Source organism: Nymphalis io, chromosome 17, assembly GCF_905147045.1.
Source record: "Nymphalis io chromosome 17, ilAglIoxx1.1, whole genome shotgun sequence".
Lineage (NCBI taxonomy): Eukaryota > Metazoa > Arthropoda > Insecta > Lepidoptera > Nymphalidae > Nymphalis > Nymphalis io.
Window position 1 is genome coordinate 4,324,250 of NC_065904.1, and position 22,302 is coordinate 4,346,551.

General features: G+C 31.2%; 1 protein-coding gene and 1 non-coding gene across 5 annotated transcripts in view; one reads left to right on the plus strand and one right to left on the minus strand.

Moving 5' to 3' along the window:
* LOC126775077 (potassium/sodium hyperpolarization-activated cyclic nucleotide-gated channel 2) overlaps window positions 1-22,302 on the plus strand; it is a 246,944-nt gene that overhangs the window by 55,932 nt on the left and 168,710 nt on the right. The window lies entirely within an intron of this gene.
* LOC126775187 (U6atac minor spliceosomal RNA) lies at window positions 15,916-16,012 on the minus strand. Its single transcript, XR_007669866.1, has one exon. It is a non-coding gene; the product is annotated as a U6atac minor spliceosomal RNA (small nuclear RNA).

Genomic DNA, 22,302 nt, shown 5'->3' on the forward strand with positions numbered 1-22,302 from the left:
AGAGTGCGCAAATATGTTTTTATTAGTCTTCTTAAGATTAAGTAATTAAGAAAGCGATAACATATTGATTAGATTACTTCATTGTATATCGAAACTCAAAGAAATAAATGTTGTGTATTGTTAGCCGAGTTGGCCCAGTGGTTAGAACGCGTGAATCTTAACCGATGATCGTGGGTTCATACCCGGGCAAGCACCACTGAATTTTCATGTGCTTAATTTGTGTTTATAATTCGTCTTGGTTGACGGTGAAAATAAACATCGTGAGAAAACCTGCATGTGTCTAATTTCATTGAAATTATGCCACATGTGTATTCTACCAACCCGCATTGGAGCGGCGTGGTGGAATAAGGTCCAAATCTTTTTCTCAAAAGAGAGAGGCGGTCTAAGCCCAACAGTGGGACATTAACAGGCTGTTACTGTACTGTACATTTTTAGCAAAATTAATACTATCACGTGCGCTTCACACCTGCAGTACAAATTGTATATTTTTTCTGTTAAATGTACTATATATTGCTTTACTGTTATGCGTTAAGAAAGCGCATAAATAACAGTGTTTTAGTGCTATTAGGAATAATAATTTCCTCGTAGCCTAAATTTTATTATATTTTATTTATTAAGCTTACTTACAATCACTTACACTAATACATTTAAAGAAACAACAAATACAAACTTATTATCTTAGTGTAGAGATTAATTAAAAGTAAACACAACATTCGACTGAAAAATGGAAACCAGTTCATAAATGCAAAAAAAAGCATAAAAAAAGAAAGAAACAGAATAGTAAAATAAAAAAATAAACAATTTTGTAAATACATCCAGCAAGTGGTATTCTTAACTTCTATATTATTGTACTCATAACCATAGTGGTTATGAGTACAAGTTACTATATTATTGTTAAACTTTTATAAATCCTGCTCTTTTAGAAAAGAAAAGAAACGATGCTTGACATTATGTATTTTAAACACAAAACTGCTTTCGTAATGCCAAAATAGGTAATAAAAAAGTGCTCTTAGCAATTGTACGACGCACTTGGGGTATTTTTCTTTATATGTAAGATAAAAAGGTAATGGGTACTATCCGAAACTTAACCCGCGATAAATAATAACAAATTTAAAAGTGTTTTTTCTGTGCAACACCTTCGTCTTTTCCTAAAATATATACATACATATTATATATATGAACATGTAGTTCATAATTTAATAGCCTAAACCAAAAAAAATCTTCATTTATAATTTTTTCACCATATTAATTTATATAGAATCTTAATTACAAAAAGAAATATTGTAAGCATGTTTGTTTAAGAAATTAATGAAAGAATGCTTTTAGGATTACTATTATTATTATCAATTTAAATTTTTAATTCAATATTATTTATTGTTTTTTATTTAAATTATTTTGTTATTTTCACATTCGTTAATTATAATATTTTACTGTCTTATTTCTATTTTCATAGAAATGTAGTTAACAATTTTCGGTATTATAAAATTATTGTCTATGTTATAATAAGTTTTAAGTAATATAAAAAAAAATATATATATCGTACCTTGAAAATGCACGTTGTGGCCGTGTGCATATTGAGGAGTCGCACACTTTATGTCAAGCCTGAATGTGTTTTTTTTTATTACACGTGTAAGTGTAGTGCTGATGGTCCTTAATAAATAAATTAATATAGATATAAAGGTATATTTACAAAAGGCAGTTAAAAGGCAGTTAAACCCGCAGTATATAAAAACAAATATACTTATTAGTGTTTTACAGCGCAAACTGTTAGTCTGACTTCAAAACCTACAGGTCTAATTTGGTGAGTGAGCTAGTGTGGCTACAGGCACAAGGGACATTACATTGTAAGTGCATCTGCTGTGCCAATGTCTATGGGTGGCATTGACCACTTACCATCAGGTGGCACATTTGTCAGTCTGCCTACTTAATTAAATAAAAGTAAATAAAATTACAGGAATATATATTATTTGTTAATATGGTCTTAAAGCAACCGCATCTATTGCATGCTTTATGCAATAATGAATAACTCCTTGCTAGTCCTTGCCGCTCAAGTACTCTTTAAAATTTAATAAGCCTCTTGAAACGCAACAAATATTGATTTCGGTAATTTATTCATAACTTAAAAAATATTTAAAATATTGGTATCGAAAAAATGTTTTCACATCAAGTGGGATATCGATAAAAAGGTCTTTAATACCAAATTGATGTTTCTTTGATAATTCATTCCTCCTTTTAAGAATGTGAGATTTGAAATTATTTTTCAATGCGTCCTTTTATATATATATATTTTAAATTTTATGACGAGATCTTAAAGGTTTTTTACAGCTATGTATTTTAATCAATTGATTCTATTTTAAAAAAGTACAGAAATATTCTAGTGAATCTTGTCTTATACAACAAATAGTAAACAGTAGGTATATTTTTCAAGTCTGCATGAGAACAAGCAACTAGTATATTGCATACAGCCTTGTTGTTCTGAAATTTCCTTGCATTGTCGGCATAGATAACATATTCCTTATTCTTTATTCCTTAGCGCTCTCCAAAACTTTGCAATAAAATAACACGTGCATACTGTCTACATTTCATTTCTATTGAAAGATAAAATAAGTTACCTTAAAAAATAAGCCAAACTAGTATATAGTTTTAATGTATAACAGTATGTTATATTTAATATCAACCTTAATAGCTGAACTGTTAGCTTAGCGAATTTGAAGTCCTATTTCGATAATTACACACACAAACACACATCGCACAAGTACTGGAAGAAAACAAGTAGCATTGGTTTTTATATTAAATATACGATTAAATATATGATTGCTACAACGAACGGTTGTACGTATGTACGTTTTTAATGTGTATGCAGACATACACAAACATACAGACAACCTTCTAAAATCGTAGCATTTAATTCTGGGGATCTTATTAATATCAAAATTTGTTTAAAAATTTTTGGTTAGAAAATCGTACCCATTACAATAACTACCGAACGGAAAATATACTTATGTATATTGTTGCAATTTTTTTTTCAATATATTCTAAAGTGTTCTTAAAAATGTAATCTAACTTCACTTCTTCTTACAGTAGTAATATAGATTATGGTAATATAGAGACGCTTGCCAACCTTAACGTAGGTAGTAGTTTGCTTGCCAGCATTGGAATCGATCCAGCGTGCTATCGCTTATTAATTGGCCAATCGGTGTTCTCAAGCTTGAAGCTTGTTTTTATATATGAAGACTCCTGTTAAAGCTTTTAAACATATATAGGTTTATCTTACTACCATTGGGATGACCAACTCCTGTACGGACCAGCCTAGGGAATGTAATTTACATATGTTCCATTTTTATTTAATGTATAATTTCCTGCTGGTATTTTTTTATTTTATTTTTATTTCTTTGTATTGATTTGTTATTTACGACCCTGTTTCAAGTTTAAGTCAATGTGACAAACAGTGGCATCAGTAGTTTATTCATTCAATTAATTCAATTAACATAAAATTAATTGTAACCAATTTTAAACGAACAGTTAGTGCTTTTTAGTTAGTTCAAAAGGTTGTTATTATTATATATATTAATTCTATGTAACTTACGTTACTTATTTATGAAAGCGTCAACATTTGTTTCAGTCTTTTAAAAAGATTTTGTTTATGTTTTTTAAATCATGTAATATCATTTTCAAATAGATCATACACTTATGTAAGATTAAAAAAAAACAAGGAGACAGAAGTTTTAATACACCACACACTACAGAGCTAAACATTTCTTGATATAAAGTAAATACAGCATCGGGTTATTTTTTAATTTGTAATAATAAATATTGTTAATTTTTTTTTATTTCTAAAAGATATAGACTAGCAAATGGGTCACCTAGTTCTAAATGGTTACTACTACTAATAGCCATTGGTGCTGTAAGAAATCATCCCTTAACATCGTCAATGCGCCACCAACCCTGGGAAATAAGATGTTATGTCCCTTGTGTCTGTAGTTACACTGGCTTACTCACCCTACAAACCAAAACACAAGAATACTAAGTCATGCTGCTTGGAGGTAAGATATGTTATAAGCTCTACCACAAACTAAAGACAGAATAACTTATCTTTATATAATGTGGTTCAAATTTTACAACTAAAATCTGAGCCAGTCTCTTTGGGCTTAGAATTTTGCACACACTAGTGACAATACAATCTAATTATTAAATATTGTAATTTAATCAAAACGGCCGCAAAATAAAAGCGTGTTTCTAAAAAACTGTAAAACTGTAACTGTATTAATTTTTAGATCTATTGTTTCACTAACAATGATTAGTTATTACACGGCTAGGTGTTTTGTGAATAAACAATAACTAGTGACAAATTATTTACATTTGTCTATTTATTTGTAATTGGAATGCGGTTGGACGATCGTAAATGTTCAGGACAAATCAATATAACATCAACAAAAGATTTAAGCACTCATTTTAGCAAATATAAATCCTTATTTACTTAAAATTCGGATATTAATATTTTGGAAACAATTTATTTTGTAAAAAAGTCACTCTATATTTACACTCAATTTATATGAATAATACTCAAATATAAATTAGTCTTTTTTAAAAGTGAGAATGCAATCCTTTTCTTAGTAAGTGATTTTCATAACCCTAGCTTAGCAATGATTTTCCATTGCATTGTTCTGAATTCCTCTAGGGATAAATTTTTTTATTCCCAGTAGAGAATAAAATAGAGCTAATTCCAAGCTGACAAGTCCAACAAACTAAGGTCTTTATATTATAAATCTGCGAACGAATAGTTTGTTCGTCCCGCTTTGATGCTTCAAAGTGTAAGTCGATTATAAAAAAAAGTAGAGGCGTAGTTATAAATAGAGATTGGAAAAATACTAATGGAAATGGAATTTACTCATTTTGAAATAGAACTATGGCATAAAGGCTAGTAAGTCATTTTTTTTTACTTAACCAATCTCCACAGACGTGTTGTCCGATGGAGTATCTTTTCTAATGTTTTGATTGCCTTTATTATTCTTGTATTTTAAAATCTGAAAGTTTTTATTTCCAGCCAGCACCAAAATCAAAATTTTAGATAATTACTAACTGATATCTGATAACTATGATGACTGATGATTGATAACTTTGATAAATTTAAATTGAACTCTAAAATCGTGGTACGTGTGGTCACGTTTTGTTTCTATGACATTATATCTTATTGATTTAACTAATCCGTAATTAACTAATTTAACAACAAACAAAATCGTAAATCATGCAAGAACGTATTTTAAAAAATATTTTTTTTACTAGAAACATTAAAAAAAATTTATGTAAGACACGGAGACAATGAACCAATAGCAGAAAATGAAAATAAATATGAGAATTATGTTTTTTTTACTATTCAGGTTATTGACTCATATCGTCATAGTTTAGCTACTTACTGCATTTTATGAAGAGGGGTCCTTATTGAGAAAGTTTTGTGCTATTAACACGAACTCGGAGTTTCATCTACGGTATATTGTCTTATACTCTTTAAAGTGATTACGGATGTTTCGTGTTGTGTTTTTATAATTTTTAATTATTTTTATACAAAAAATTGAAGCCATATTAAATAAAATTGTACATCTTATTGAGACTAATCTCTTTATGATTTGAAATAATGTCAATAATATTCCTTAATTAGCAGAACTATAAATACTTACAATATAAAATAGATCGAAACAAATAGGATTTAGTTTTTCATTCATAACTAAGTAATTTCATAGTCACTACAAAATAATGTTAAAAAATGAAAACATATAAAATGAAATAAGCCTCCGTGCACAAGATGAATGTTCTAATACAGCTGGAACAAATATTTGTTATAGTCAATGCAAACACACCACATTGAATTCGCGTTATGCGATGAGGGAGCGGATTTAAAATATTGTTTTTTAAACCTTCAGTATATATTTGAATGAAAAACTTTTTTTTTTTAAATATTGGTACACTTTTACTCAACGTTTTAGTATAATAGTTTGATACTTTACAACATTAGCTTAGTAATCATTAAAAAAAAAAATATTCTTCTTTTTTACATAGTGTAAGTAACTCTAATGACATTCAGGCTATTAGTCGCTAGACTTCTGTTAAACCCGCTAATTTTACCTTAGGTAGTATAGCGGTTCATAAAGTAATTAGATTTATTGTTGTCTATTATTAAAAGTTATTACTACGATTGGTTGTTTAGAGATTATAAATAATTACATATGATTTAGGAAATTACCATTTGATTAGAATTTTAAGAAAATATTAAATTTAGAAATTAGAATCTAGAATTTTGATTTGCAAATGATTTCACTGAGGCATTTTCAACGATGTTGGCGCAAATCATCAAAGAATAAATGATGTTGAATAAAAAAAACTGTACCACCAAGTGATATAATAACTTCGATTCGAATTCTACAAGGCAATAATTCAAAAAGCGATAAGCCTAAAAGATAAAATTCCGAATCCATGTATCATATATCACGAAACAATAAAATTGAAAACCCTTAAAAATATGCGAGAATCGAATGACCCAGATGCTAGTGGTTGGCGATACGCCAAAATGTGTTATCAACTGTGAAGAGAAATAATAGACTTTCCAATTTTTTTAATTATCTTGACTTTGATGTCGGGAAAGCTGCAGTGCATTCATTATAACGATACATCCTTGACACAGTAACATAACCTAGCCGAAATTGTAAATCGTATTACAAGGTTTCTGTCAATAAGTTCATTAATTTTGTTTAATGAATATATTTTTTTTAATTTTAGTTATGTGAAAATTGTTAATCAGATTTTAATTTATGTATATTTTAGAAATACACGACACAGTAAATATCGTAAACAAAAAAAAGAACACTTTTTTTATTTTATCCTGAGCAGTATATAAACGTCCACCTGCTAATTAGTGGTTACATTGCCAATGTCTAAGGAAGGTAGAAGAAACAAAACCCGGCTATATAAAACTTTAGGTATCACCTACCTAGACAAGTTTGAGTCCTACCTCAATCACCAAGTATTGGTATAGCACTAAGTGAGCGCTTCGCACGTAAACAATTTATGATACCCAGCACGTACCATGCTATATAATTTAACAAAATTCTATAATATAATATGTGAAAACGTTTTGTGTAAACCCTCTTAGAATTCAAACCTTTCACACGAGTATTCATATTTTATTTTTATTCTTGAGTGCAGAAACTCATACAAGTCGTTTGACTTCGTTGTTTTGTTTTCTTTCGAGCACTTTCAACCTGTCATATTCTCGCATTCGAATATCCTTAACATAAATTATACTTGAGATTTTACTACCGCTTTGTTTTAATTTAAATTGCGACAGGACATTGTAATATATGACATGTTTTAATTTAATTTGTATTTGTATATAATTATTACGTATGTAAACGAATAAAATGCTTATAAAAGCCAATTTAATAAAAATATATTTTATTTTAATAATAATAGTTTCCTTCAACCTCTTTTTTTACCAAAAAAAGTTTAATTAAAATGCATTTAGTTACGTTTCAACGCTTTACATGGTCTTGTCACACATATACGTATCGATAATCGTTATCAATGAATGAAAATTAACATTTAATTTGAAAATGAACAGGGCCCCCCTTGGCCTGGCCTTAGTATCTCTTCTACATTAAAAAAAGAATCGTTAACTATTAATTTCAAGTTTCTATATATAATAGTCAAAGCGTTGTCTGACAGTCAGTCTGGCATCAATAGTACTTACGTACACATAGCTACATACTTGTCGTTTTTTTGTTAACGGCAATCCCTTCACAAGAATAAACAAATGTATTTGTCCCAGAATTTAAATGTATTATTTATTTAGTCGTGAGAAACATTTGTGTATGTAGCAGACGTGGTATTTTTTCGCTGTCGTAACAATTTGAATAGCGTAGAACAATTCATGCGCTGCAAATATTTAGAATAAGTAGATAAGCTTAGTCGAGTATGTTCAATGAAAGATAAAACAGCTCTGTGCTTAGAATAATCAAAATATTTTTTGTTGGCTATTTATCCAATTGACAAGCGAAGAATATTGTCTTATGAAATGATAAAAGTTAAAAACAATATTATATATCTATACATATAATTAAACTCCTTCTAAAGGGCTGGATCGATTTCGTTGTGGCGCGGAGAACGGGAACCGGGATTGTTTTTTAACTCAACTAGTATATGTATAAATAGTACGTTTACTCTTAAACGTTACATACCGTAACAGCCTGTGAATGCCCCACTGCTGGTCTAAAGGCCTCCTCTCCACTTTTTGAGGAGAAGGTTTGGAGCTTATTCCACCACGCTGCTCCAATGCGGGTTAGTGGAATACACATGTGACAGAATTTCAGTGAAATTAGACACATGCAGGTTTCCTCTCGATGTTTTCCTTCACCGTAAATTTAGCACGAGATGAATTATAATCACAAATTAAGCACATGAAAAATCAGTGGTGCTTGATCGGGCTTGAACCCACGATCATCGGTTAAGATTCACGCGTTCTTACCACTGGGCCATCTCGGCTCAAACTTGAGATGAATTCGACTTTGACCAAACGTTACATAGAGGATGATCATTAACAGATTTTTCTCTTTCTGTCACCAATAAGTTGACATTCGAAAGAAGATGATGGAGATGGAGCGTTTATTGGAAATCTCTTTTGAAAGACTAACTGCTCATTATATACATTTATCTGTATGAATGGTTAATCATAATTACATTTATTAAAATCTGAAACCAATGACGTCACTTTGTTTGAATATAAGCATTGTCTTATGCTTATTATGCTCTAATTATAAAAATTTTATATGGCGGATGCTACAATTTTTTTTTAATTACTACAAAATGTATTATTTCACAAGCGCTCGTATTATGTCGTGTATTTTTACTATCGTAATATATTGTTTTAAAAATATTACCAATCAGTTAATTGGAACTTGGAAGCAATACAACAGGGATTTAAGCTGTCCTGATGTATTGAAATTTTGACATTCATATACGTGTTGAAGTAAAATAAAATCTTTTCTCGGTCGATTATTTTTATTTACTTTAAAAAGCCGAGCGGGTCCATCAGTTAGGGCGCGTAAATCGTAACCGATGATTGTGGATTCAAACTCAGACAACTCAGAGGTGCCTCTGAGTTTTCATGTGCTTAATTGGAGTGGCGTGGTGGGAGAGGAGGCCTCAGCCCATCTGTGAGATATTTACAGCTTGTTACTTTACTTTACGCTATTACGATTTGAATTAATGTTATGCTACGACAATAAGCATATAGGAGGCATAATATCATAATTTCATAAACGTTAACCAACATCGCAGACTTTATGAAATAGGAATGCATCATTCATAACCCCGATGAATCCGCGTGCATAACCAGTTAAATATAAACTTAATTAAATCTTATTGAATATAACCTATAGCTCTCAATGATTATGAAATGATTATGAAATAGATAATATTTTGTAAAAAAACAAATATGCCATAATCGCAAGTTTAGGATTACACTTTCTGTGCGTGTTTCCTCAAAGTATGCGCATTATTTTGTCCGAGAAGTTTATATCTGAGTTTTAAACATCTGTAAGTTGAACGTCAAGCGCTACTTTGTGAAGACAGTGGTTTTTTGTGACTTTCAAGATTACGACTAGTTCATTCCTCACCATACAATAGCGCTTTTATATGACATACCGCAGTGCACATGAAATTGTTTGTCTGGATTTTATACTCAACCGCTTTCTTGGAAACCATATTATTATTGGAATTATTTAATAAAAAAAGTTGTTTTTTCGAGATTCGTTAATATTTATCTAAAATATCTAATTTAAAAAAGTCTGGACGGTCACACTGCTGCTTTTATTTAAAGTTTACATTACTATTTATGCTTCTAGTAAATTAGAATTAATATTTTAGAGATGACAGAACTATAGAAACTTACTCGTTTTATTTTCAATAGTAATTTATATGTTATATATAGTTAATAAATTAATCTATAATATATGTTCTGCTTCTTTGGTCTAGTGGCTTGATGTAAGGCCGCAGACCCGGAGGTATTGGGTTCAATTCCCAGGTCGGGCCAATAAAAAGTTATTGGGTTTTTCTGTCAGAAAATTCTCAGTAGCAGCCCGGAGTCTGGAAGTTGTAAGTGTGTTGGCTCCCGTGCCTCGGAAAGCACGTAAAGCCGTTGGTCCTGCGCCTGAACTCTTTCCGGTCGTGTCGGATTGCCGTCCCATCGGATTATGAGAGTTAGGAAATAAAGAGTGTACCTGTGTTTGCGCACTGTTCAATGTAATATCTCCTAACTAGTTGGCTAATCTATCTTGAGATTGGCCGCCGTGGCCGAAATCGTTCTGGAGGACATTAATATACTATGTTATAAGATAATATCGAGACTAGTTGATTATTACTATGTACTCAAAGCTCAAACTAAAAAACATAAGAGCCAATATGTTTTTTGTTTATAAATTGCATAAATAAATAAAGAAGTTGTTAGCTTAGAACGCGTATATGTATATACTTGTCTGACGTCTGACATGTCATTATATCCAGCATTTCGATATAAATAAACAAATGTGTATTGTATTTTATTTTTAATCATATATATTTTTTTAGATTCTTATTGGATTGAGATTAAGTATATAGAAGATTATGTAGAACATGATATTTAAAAGGGTTGTGTAACGGTGCAAGCTCTAAGATTTATAGGTAATTAGGGGCTAACTTGCAGTTATTTTTAGGCACTCGACTAAATGCTATATTTCAGTAAGATTTTTTAGAGGCTCACTTGCGCATACATCTTTATATACATATATTATTATTCTAAACGTCTGTATGTCACTGAATTTCTTAGTGGCTGGCCCGATATTGATGATTTTTTGAGTGTGTATAACACACAAATACAAGAGTTAATATGTTAAATTTGACAGGGTAAACCGCTGTATCGATTTTGATTATCGTTAATAAGATCTATAGTTTGTAAAATATACAAACATTATGTATTAGAACATATAGTAACAGCCTATTAATATCCCACTGCTGGGCTACGGCCTCCTCTCCCTTTTTGAGGAGAAGGTTTAGAGCTTATTCCACCACGCTGCTCCAATGCGGGTTGGTAGAATACACATGTGACATATTTTCAATGAAATTAGACACATGCAGGTTTCATCACGATGTTTTCCGTCACCAAGCACGAGATGAATTATAATCACAAATTAAGCACATGAAAATTCAGTGGTGATTGCCCGGGTTTGAACCCACGATCATCGGTTAAGATTCACGCGTTCTAACCACTAGGCCATCTCGGCTTTTTTTTTAGAACATATAATTGGTATGTTATTAATTATACATATATTACTTTTCACATAAGTCATTAAACCTGACTTCACATCAATTACTTTTGCTTAGAAATAAGTTCCTTCAAGTCCTTATTTTGAATACTACTAATATTTTGTTTACTTTATATACGGTTTTATATGCTAATTTCGAACATATCATGCGTGATAATATAGAATTCACAAACGCGACACTTTGAATAGTTTTAATTTTCATAAAGTTATATAATTATATTAAAACATGATTCATGTTTATAGCTTTAAGGCTTACATGCTGCATAGTGCAGGCATGTATTGATTTTTGTTATCTAAGCCTTGATACGATCGTAATGAATGCAATTTTATGCAAACTTTATTTATATACTAGCTTCCTGTCCTGACTTTGTACGGGTAATATAAGGATTTTATCCGGTTCAATTTTTTTAATAAATGAAATAGGAACTTTAATTAAATAATGAAAAGCTAACCAATCTATTCGTCCGTACTGTGCTAAGGGCCGTCATACAACTCGCCCTGCGGTATTTAAATATCTCATAATATTTCCAAAATTACTGATTCGAATTTCAAAGTTTTGGTTACATAAAACGTTTAAAATTGGTGTGTAATTTATTTTGATTTAACTTTTTGATAATTAAACTAATCAACCGTTGTCGTTTATTTCCTTTTTTTTACCATGAAAAGGTGCAGTGGTTCTGAAGATTAAAACATTAATATATATGTACATATATAATATTTTAATAATCCTTTTTTTCACGGAAAAATGCATTATGCGTTTTCCCCCCGGGAATGGGGGGAATGGGAGGGGGAATGGGGGGGGGGTTAGTATGTGGGACTCGCCGGGCGTCCAGGGCGCTGGTTGCACCTCAAACATCGGAATACTTAAAAACCAGCGGTACCCTTTCCGTCTTAACGAGTAGCGCCACGGGATCGCTTGCGCACGCTACCGTGACGCTCTGACGGACGCCCCGCCTATGCGAGCCTCTATTCTCTAGGGTGGACTACCAGGGTATATTCTAACAACCCACCCCGATAGATGGAAACGCCCTAGGTTGCAATTAAGGTTATTTTTCTTATTATATACAGAAATTAGGCAAATGATAATTTGTGCTTGTCAGCTTTGAACCCAATCGTCGGCTAAGATTCACATGTTCTAACCACTGAAACATAACGAATCATCATTTTTTTACGCATATCGTATTTTCTATCGTATTAAGTACCTAATTTTAAAACGTTTTTCAGTTTTTCTGGGTACCTAGGAAGTTGGAAGTGTTTTTTTTTTATAGAATAGGAAGGCGAACGAGCATATAGGCCACCTAATGGTAAGTGGTCACCAACGCTCTTAGACATTAGCATTGTAAGAAATGTCAACCATCGCTTACATCATAATTGCGCCACCAACCTTGGGAACTAACATGCTATCTCCCTTGTGCCTGTAATTACACTGGCTAACTCACCATTCAAACCGGAACACAACAATACCAAGTACTACTGTTTTGCGGTAGAATATCTGATGAGTGGGTGGTACCTACCCAAACGAGCTTGCACAAAGCACTAGCACCTGTAAAAATGCTGTGCTGAAATTACCATTTCTACTGACAATTATCAATTGAAATAAACAAAGGTTACAATTCCTTACATTTTAAGCCAATAAACCGCATACTATACTAGGTCAATAATTATTGATTAAGCTAGTTAATAATGGCGTAGCCTTGAAATTAGGTTAAGTATATAAAGATTAAATATCAATAAAATAGTTATTAATATTAAATTATATCATTATAAGTATAACACCTCGTCTGATTTCCTCTACTGGTGATGAAAGGGGTGGTTCTTTTTTCGCCCCGAGGATCGAAATTGCGATTCAACGGGAAAATTTCCTAGCATTCATGCCACCATTCCACGGTCGTGATTTGTATTGTAGCTATTTAATTTATATTTGTAGATACTTAGTGTTAATGTAAATAATTCGTATGTAAATAAATATTGAATATTGTTTAATTCTATAGTATTAACATACTTGATGATTGAATTGAAAATATAGTGAGAAGAAAATGTATGTCTTTTTAAAAAAAAAAATTCAGTATAAAAAACAGTTAAGCTTAGTACCGTCAAATATTAATACTTTATATTGCTGCGTCTTGTATTGTATTTCCAGCTTGTACTCACCTTACAAATGGCAATTTTATTACGGCAGTATTTTTATTTAATACACAGTAAACATAAGATCTTAAACTCTATGGTTGTAGCGTTGACATTGGTTCAAAAATAGTTTGTTCTTATCATATCCGATCGTGCTTACGGATAGAAGAAATACTACAGTTAAAATCGTTTCATAATTTTATATATGGGACGTAAAAACTTATATGACTTCGGACGGCTTGATCGGTTACTGAGGTGTACAATAAAGATTTGTTAAAGATAGGACTGGGTGTCCAATCTTTAATAAATCTAAGGTTTAATGTTTATGAGTCTACATAGACGACTAATAAAAGAAAACATAATGTCAGCTTCAGTACCTGCACCTTTAATCGTTTCATTCCAGTATTGAATTCAAATTATCATTTAATAAATGAACGGTTTGCACCTCTATATATTATCTACCAGATACAATAAAGATCCCGATCAAATAAATTTTGCTTAGCTTCTTTACAAAATTACAACAATTTGATTGTTATTTCAGGGATGTAGTAAGTCGATTAATTTTTATATTATGGTGATGAACCTATAGTACAATCTTAAATACCTCCATCGATATGTGACCATAAACAATATGTGGAATTGGATTCGTTAAATTCCATAAATCGACTAATCAATAAAATCGATTCTAAATACGGATTAACGAGTATATGTAAAATAATCAAATCGATAATTACAAGACGTTTCAAATCGATCGGTTTATTTCAAAAAGCGAACAGCCTCGTGGAAAGACTTTACTTAATAAGCATACTTAATTTACATAGTTATATTAGGTATATGCTATAACAATTATTCTAGAATTTACATAAATAATACATGCAAATATGTTTTATTCTTGACTAAGATTAATAGGAAATATGTTATTAAAGATTAATTATGTCTTTATGGCTTATACAATTGTATTGTATCGTTCTGATTACATCCGTGGGAATCACACGGATATAATTACATTATTATTTTATTTACATGATTGTATCATTAATTTTGTATATTTTATATTATGTATCTGTATTTTGCTTTATGAAGCAGAAATATATGTACGTTATTGTCTGTATAATGAGCCATTTTGATAGATATCTCTTACTTAAATATTGAGGATAAATTGAGGACAATATTATTGCAAGATAAATTAAAAGCACTAGTACAAATACAATGACTATTACGCCGTGCGGCATTCGCGGCATTTCTAAGATTGCATGCGAATCCAGACCATTGATATATAATGTTCAAATTCATTGAAATACCTGATAGGTAATAAAAAGGTAGTCTATAAATGCAGATTTTTATATTTATGTAGTGATATAAATAATTTAATACATATAATAATGGTATACTTTTAATTTTTTTTAATAATTCCTCAAGAATATAGTTTGTATGTCGAATTAGTTACTAAGAAAATAATACCTTAGTTGTTGTTTGTAGGCAATATGATCTTTTTCTGTTAATTTGCTTTTATTTAAATTTGTATAACGAGATTTTAATTTGATTGTATACTAAAGTATAAAATAAAAACTTATTATACTGCTACATAAGCCGAGATGGCCCAGTGGTAAGAACGCGTGAATCTTAACCGATGATCGTGGGTTCAAACCAGGGCAAGCACTACTGAATTTTCATGTATTTGTGTTATAATTCATCTTACGCTTGACGGTGAAGGAAAACATCGTGAGGAAACCTGCATGTGTCTAATTTCACTGAAATTCTGCCACATGTGTATCCCACCAACCCGTATTGGAGCACCATGGTGGAATAAGCTCCGAAACCTTCTCCTCAAAAAAAGGAGCACAACTTTAGATCAATTCATACTAGTACATTAATACGGAAGTAGTGTATGTTTGTTTTGCTCTGGGACAAACTACTAAACTGAAAGAAAAGATAAATAAATATTAAGTTTTATTAATGACAGAACGAGCTACCGAAAGGTATATAACTAAAACAAATATTAAGTTAACGAAGTTGCAGGTATTTACATAGCATTATGAATAGGTTGAAACCTTGTATGGTACAGATCTATTTATTGGTTCACAGCTAAGTTCGGTCAATTTCTGGATGTAAGCCAGGATTGAAGATACGTCTCAGTAAATCCATCAATAATGATTTAAGAAATGCATATTAACAATTCTGAATTTGTTGGGAAACCATTAAATAAATTTATATGTAATACAAAATATTCTTTATTCAACTAGACTTTTACAACCCCTTTTAAATAGTTATACTACAGAATTAAATTGAGTATAAAGCCAAGAACCACATTTTTTTTTGTTTTTTTTTTTCGCTGAAAAAATGCATGTACTCTTACGCGGGGGTAGGTGGGACTCAGAATACCCATTAAAAACTAGCTGTACCCTCTCCGTCTATTCGGGGGGCGTCACGGGATCGCTTGCGCATGCTAGTGTGATGCCCTGACAAAAGTAGTGCCTTCACCATTTTATTGTGTTCCATTCTCGTCATGGGGAGTTACCGTCTCTCCTTTCAATAGACATGAATACAAAGCCACTATGTGTCAGTATGTAAATTCTAGCAGGAACACATGCCAGTATAATTACATACACAACATTATATCTTATATTCTTAGTTGAGGATCAAATAAATAATTTACACTTCTTCCAGTATTCAAAAAGACAAAATGAATGCTAAGATTGATGTAATTTATATACCCGACTGTTCTATTATTGAAATATAAAAAAACAGCACACATAGATAGCGCTAATCGATTATTGATGTTTCTGAATCGTGTACGCGAAATCTGTATTGCTGTATACAGTTCAGACAATTGGAATACATTGTTCAAATGTAACGAAGATTCGTGAGCTGAGCATCCTCTATTGTTTCTATCAATTGATTCCTCCAATTACTTCTAGTGAAACAAATACTACATGCAGTTTTAGACGGGTGTCTGTGAGTTCGGAGTTTGTTTTTTACTAACCTAACTTGTTCTATCAGAAGTAAATAATGCTTGGCAATTTTAAGTGTACTTTGATTGGTTAAAATATATGTATATACATCGGAAACATAATTCAAGCCCCGTTACGGTGTACCGAACTACTGGTTCGTAGTTGAGTTCCTGCAAGTTCCGCTGGCCGCGAGCCAGCTCGGGTGACACGTCTGAGTCAAACTAGTTCACTCTTGATTTTGGAAACGTTGACTAAGCTATTGAATATCGTTTACGTGATGGCAAAATTTAATTAAAATGCAGTTACTATATTGTACGAGGTGTTTCGAGTTCTTCTTCTATGTTTTATTCGGGAGTGTCTATACTTAGTTATTTAAAGATCAAAGTTAATTTATTTTTAAGTATCTCAAATCAAAAATGACGTACTTATACCATTGCCTTGCCTTTTAACGTTAAAATATGTATAATACATTAGCCTGTGAATATTCTACTGTGGATCAATTACCTCTTCAACTGCATTCTTAAGAATAATTCTTCTTAAGAAGAATATTGAAGTTTACTACTTCCATTGCAGGTTTTTTTTATCTATGTATAATAATTTCATCCAAAACATGAACGTATTCTCGTGATATTTTGCTTCACTGCTTTAAGCACATGAAAATTAAATGATTCTTGCTCGGACATTCACACACTTGTCGCGATCAATTAGGCAAACAAACTTGTCTGCATTTTTTTTCGTTGTAATTGGACCAGGAACAATATCATGTGGTTCAGTACTTATGAACGTAAAGTAACATTTTTAGTCGAAAGGTACTACTCAAAAATTCCTATAAAAAACGCAACATCCAAAGATAAACAAGAAAGTAGTTTTCGTAAGGAATTGTACGTAGCGTTGGAAATTGACTGTAATAGACTCTAATCATGTATGACACAAATTGTAAGAAGCAAAAACTAGAGACGTCATAACGCACTAAGAAACACAAGTAAGTTTTCGCAACACGCCTGGATATGTTTTCATAAAATAGTGTTCCTCCGTATGCCATTAGAACAAACAAAGCTAGGTTAATCCACGCGGATTGAGCCGCAATAAACTGTGAGTTATAATATCAACACGTTTTGTCATAGTTCCTTTGTGTGACCTAAATTAAATTTATTGTTGTGGATTATATGATTAATAATGTTATTCATGCTTCGTCGTTACAATACATCAGAATATATATTAAAACCTGTTTAATAACGACTCTCAATGTGTAAACCGTTTTTAAATAAACTCAAATAAAACTTAATACTGTGAAATTACGCGAGATAAAAGTAGCGGCTTAAGATTGTTAAATTGAGATGAGAATAAAATGTATCCTGCCACATTCACACGCATTCACGGTGGTTTTGCTCGAACACTTAAAATAAACATAAAAAGGCCGATGACCGCTAATACTATAGCTGGTTTGTGAAGTTCTCAGCGTTCAACATTTTTATTTTCATTTTTTAGTTTAAATAAAAAAAAACAAGATAGTTTAATGTGCGTTTATTTTTATTGAGTGGGTTATTGTTTTAAATAATAAAGGACTTTCTATGATGACCTGGTTTTGCTGAAGAATTAGACCTACAGCATATCCATAAGTATAAGTAAATTCTTAGAGTGGTGGTTTCGCTTCTACTATTGTTGGTGATTTTTTTTGTACCTGTTTTATATTCTACAGAAAGTCACCTCGACACAATAAATATTCTCGGATTTATCTTCTCTGAGTTGTGCCTCTGAGGATCATATTTGTAATTTGTCAGTCTCAATTAGAGAAATGGTGATATATACTTTTATTTTCCTGGCACATTGCTAACATAATGTTAAGAAAAACAATATTAGATGTAGGGTATATGATTGTATAATAGACAATAATTAATAGTGAACATTCAGTAATAAGATTCCGTGATCCCGGATTCGAATCTCGCGTCAGGCAAAGAAAAAGTCATTCGGTTTCTTGTGTCAAGAAATTCTCAGTAACCAATTAAAACATCACCGCTTTCGTAATAACTCTGCGGCATATTTAACACATTACGTCTAGATCAGGCGTTATAGATTTTAGTGCAAAGATATATTTTTTTAATTATACCTGACGGTAAGTCGTTTTCGCACTTTCGCCACTAGACATTTATTGCTGTAAGAAATATTAAACGGCACTTAAACCAGCACTGCGCCTCCAAACTTGGGAAATCATATGTTATGTCCGTTGTGCCTGTACTTACACTGGTTCGCTAACCCTTCCAACCGGAATACAACAATACTAAGTGTAGTATGGTTTGGCGGTAGAATATGTGATGAATTGGTGGGCTTGCACAAAGCTCTACCAAGTTATTATTAAATTTAATGCGTAACATATTTGAATCATCTTTATAAATTATATATTTTTAAATATTTTCAGAATTAAACTTTAAATAACTGCATGGTTTATTATTAGATTTCTATGTTGGTATATTTTGCTTATTATAATAATTGGAGTGCAACTTTTATTTAAAGCTTTGAATGGAAATGATTTATATTCAACATTGTTTCTTAATTTCTTTAAAAATATGATAAAAAATATCAAAAAATTAAATGCTTTTTCGTATACAGGTATTTTATTTAGATTTCCTTTAACTATAATAATTAAGGAAATAAACCTGTAACAAATAGACGTCCAGAAATGAAAGTTACTCTACTAGAGTTCAGCCTTTTATCGGATATATAAAACCGTTAATGTAATTGTAATTACAAGGTCAAATAAAATAATTAAAAGTACATTTTTAATAGAAATTCTTAACAGTAGACATAATATATAATGAAGATTCTTGCAGGTGAATATAAAAAGCACACTGTATACATATAGCATAAAATTTTATGAATAAATATTTTTACACCATTGTAGAAGCTTCGAAGATCTTTATAAATTATAATTTGCTTTATAAATTAATGTTTCAATTTAATTTTAAATCAAGAATTTATGTTGTCTGTAATAAATCAGTATAACCAGTAAAGTAGGTTGCCCTAAAAATATTAAACTTCGCAGGAAAATTTATATTTGCCCTGGCTTCTGCGTCATTGTTCCTTAAGCCATTTCCAGGCTAAAACTATGTAAAAGAAATTAAATGAGTCATTACAATAACGAACCACACATCGAAATTAATTTCCGATTTTTTATTTATTTTATCTCTCACTGTTTTGATAAATTAAAATTGCTTTAAATATAAATTAAATGATAACTGATCTCTGTATTTTTAAGGAGTCAACCTAGTGTTGCTAGGTTTTATATATTTCTCTTTAATTTAAATTCTGTATTGAAAACTTATAACACAAAATAAATACACTACAAAACACATTTACATCTCCCATTTTTACTAAAAAAATACTGAGTTAAAAATATGTGTACTTGTTAAAGAAAGAGGTAATTTTGTTAAAATAAATAGACCAAAAATAAAAGTATATAATTGTTCCTCTAATGTTATTAATAAATTAATCATTAAATACGATATTAGAAATGTTGTTCCTATATAGATATGAATATAAAACACTCTTTATTATTCTTATAGGATTGAGCAGGCGCACAATCAAAATATGCATAATATTCCTTTAAAAATATAAATAATCGGTGTAATATCAGGAACAAAATTGTTTCCATATGGTTACGTCTACTTAATGTTTTAACGCTTCACAGTATTTTGTTAGCTTTTCTAATATTAATTTGACAGCAAAAAATAAATACTTTGTATTATTATGTGGGGTAAGAACGCAAGAACGCGTGAATCTAAACTGATGATCGTGGGTTCAAACCCGGACAAGCACCACTGAATTTTCATGTGCTTAATTTGTTATTATAATTTATCTCGTGCTTTACGGTGAAGGAAACTTCGTGAGGAAACCTGCATATGTCTTATTTCACTGAAATTCTGCCATATGTGTATTCCACCAACCCGCATTGGAACAGCGTGGTGGAATAAGCTCCAAACTTTCTCCTCAAAAAGGGAGAGGAGGCTTTTAGCCCAGCAGTGGGACATTCACAGGCTGTTACGGTATTATGTTTTGAAATTACGGCTGGTAAATAGTTCGTAAAAATATAAACTCGTCGGCAATGTAAGAAATAAATAATTTATTCATTTTGTAATGGTCATGCTTATGAGTAATGGTAGTGGTGCGAGCTAGTAACTCTGGATTTTCAAGTGCATAATTTGTGTTTATAATACATATACTCCAACGAGTAGTACATTAAAGTATCGCTTGGAAAATTGCATATTGTGCCACAGGTGTATTAACCAAACATCATTGGAGTAGCGTGGTGGAATAAACTCCAAACTTTCTCCTCGAGAGAAAATGAGGAATATTCCTAACAATCGAACATTTACGGGATATTATATTATTTATATTTGAATTTCAACTTAAAATTTTGATATGTCTATGCTACAGAGATAAATTAGTAAAGAGAAAGAGAAGAATATTGTAAAATACCTTTTACAATATTCTTAAGTTAAGTTTCCTACGTTCTTATCGTGACCCCTCAAATTACGTAAAAATACCTTTGCGATCCACTTTGTAATTTAAATATGTTAAAACAATTCGAGGTTCATTATCTAACGCTGGAAGTGTATTGGAAATATCTTTCGAGTTTCCGAGTGTCTCTAGCAATGCTAAAGCACACGGGCAAAGGCCACTTACCATCCGGCAAGCCATCTAGTGCGCTTTCTTTTCGTTGAATTTTATTAGACTTTACTTTTGCTGGATGTTTTATAAATATATTGTTTTTAAAAAAAAATCTAAGGAAGGCAGATGAATGAATGAGCCTGATAGACATGGCCTTTGCCTATACTGACGCTGTAAGAAGTCATATCTGACTTTGTAAAGGACCACCTCAGCTTTTAATACCTTGTGTAATAAATGTGTTTCCTGGTAATAACCGGGACCTATTTCTTGGCAAAATCAATCTAAATCTTTTGAATTTTTCCCGAAATTGAATGGATTAAACCGAAAATTCTGTAAAACGATTCATTTCTTAGATTTGCGGATTATCTAGAATGCATTTTATAATAATTGATATTTTTTGGGGTTCGGTAATCAAATTTAAAATGTTTTTTTTTAAATTAAATGTCATCACATATGTTGTCAATTACGTTTTAAGTAAATATAACAACTATCTGTACTACCTGTTTTTGTATATAATGTTTGTAAATTGTGTGCAATAAAGATTTAATAAATAAATAAAATAACAAAAAAGTATTTCGAATGTGAAAGGTATAAATGTAAAAAAGTTTTATCCAAGAAAAGTTTACTGGTGGTAGGGCTTTGTGCAAGCTCGTCTGGGTAGGTACCACCCACTCATCAGATATTCTACCGCAAAACAGCAATACTTGATATTGTTGTGTTCCGGTTTGAAGGGTGAGTGAGCCAGTGTAATTACAGGCACAAGGGACATAAAATCTTAGTTTCCAAGGTTGGTGGCGCATTGGCTATAAGCGATGGTTGACATTTCTTACAATGCCAATGTCTAAGGGCGTTTGGTGACCACTTACCATCAGGTGGCCCATATGCTCGTCCACCTTCCTATTCTATAAAATAAAAAAATAAAAAATAAAAAGATAGATGGAAAAGAGAAAGATAAAGGTAGATAAAGTTGAAACTTCATCTTTATAATTACAAGCACTTTTGTATCGTCAATATTTAACAGGTTTTTATAAAGCTGCTCGAAATGCAGGTTGAAATAGTTTATGTTAACAAAATACAATTAAATGTATACATACACACATCCCGCCTGAAAATCAACAAATAAAACCAATTATTATTCGAGGAATGAAATGATGAGTTGAGATGATGAATGGAACGTTGAGAAAAATTGACACATGACATATTGATTAATACAT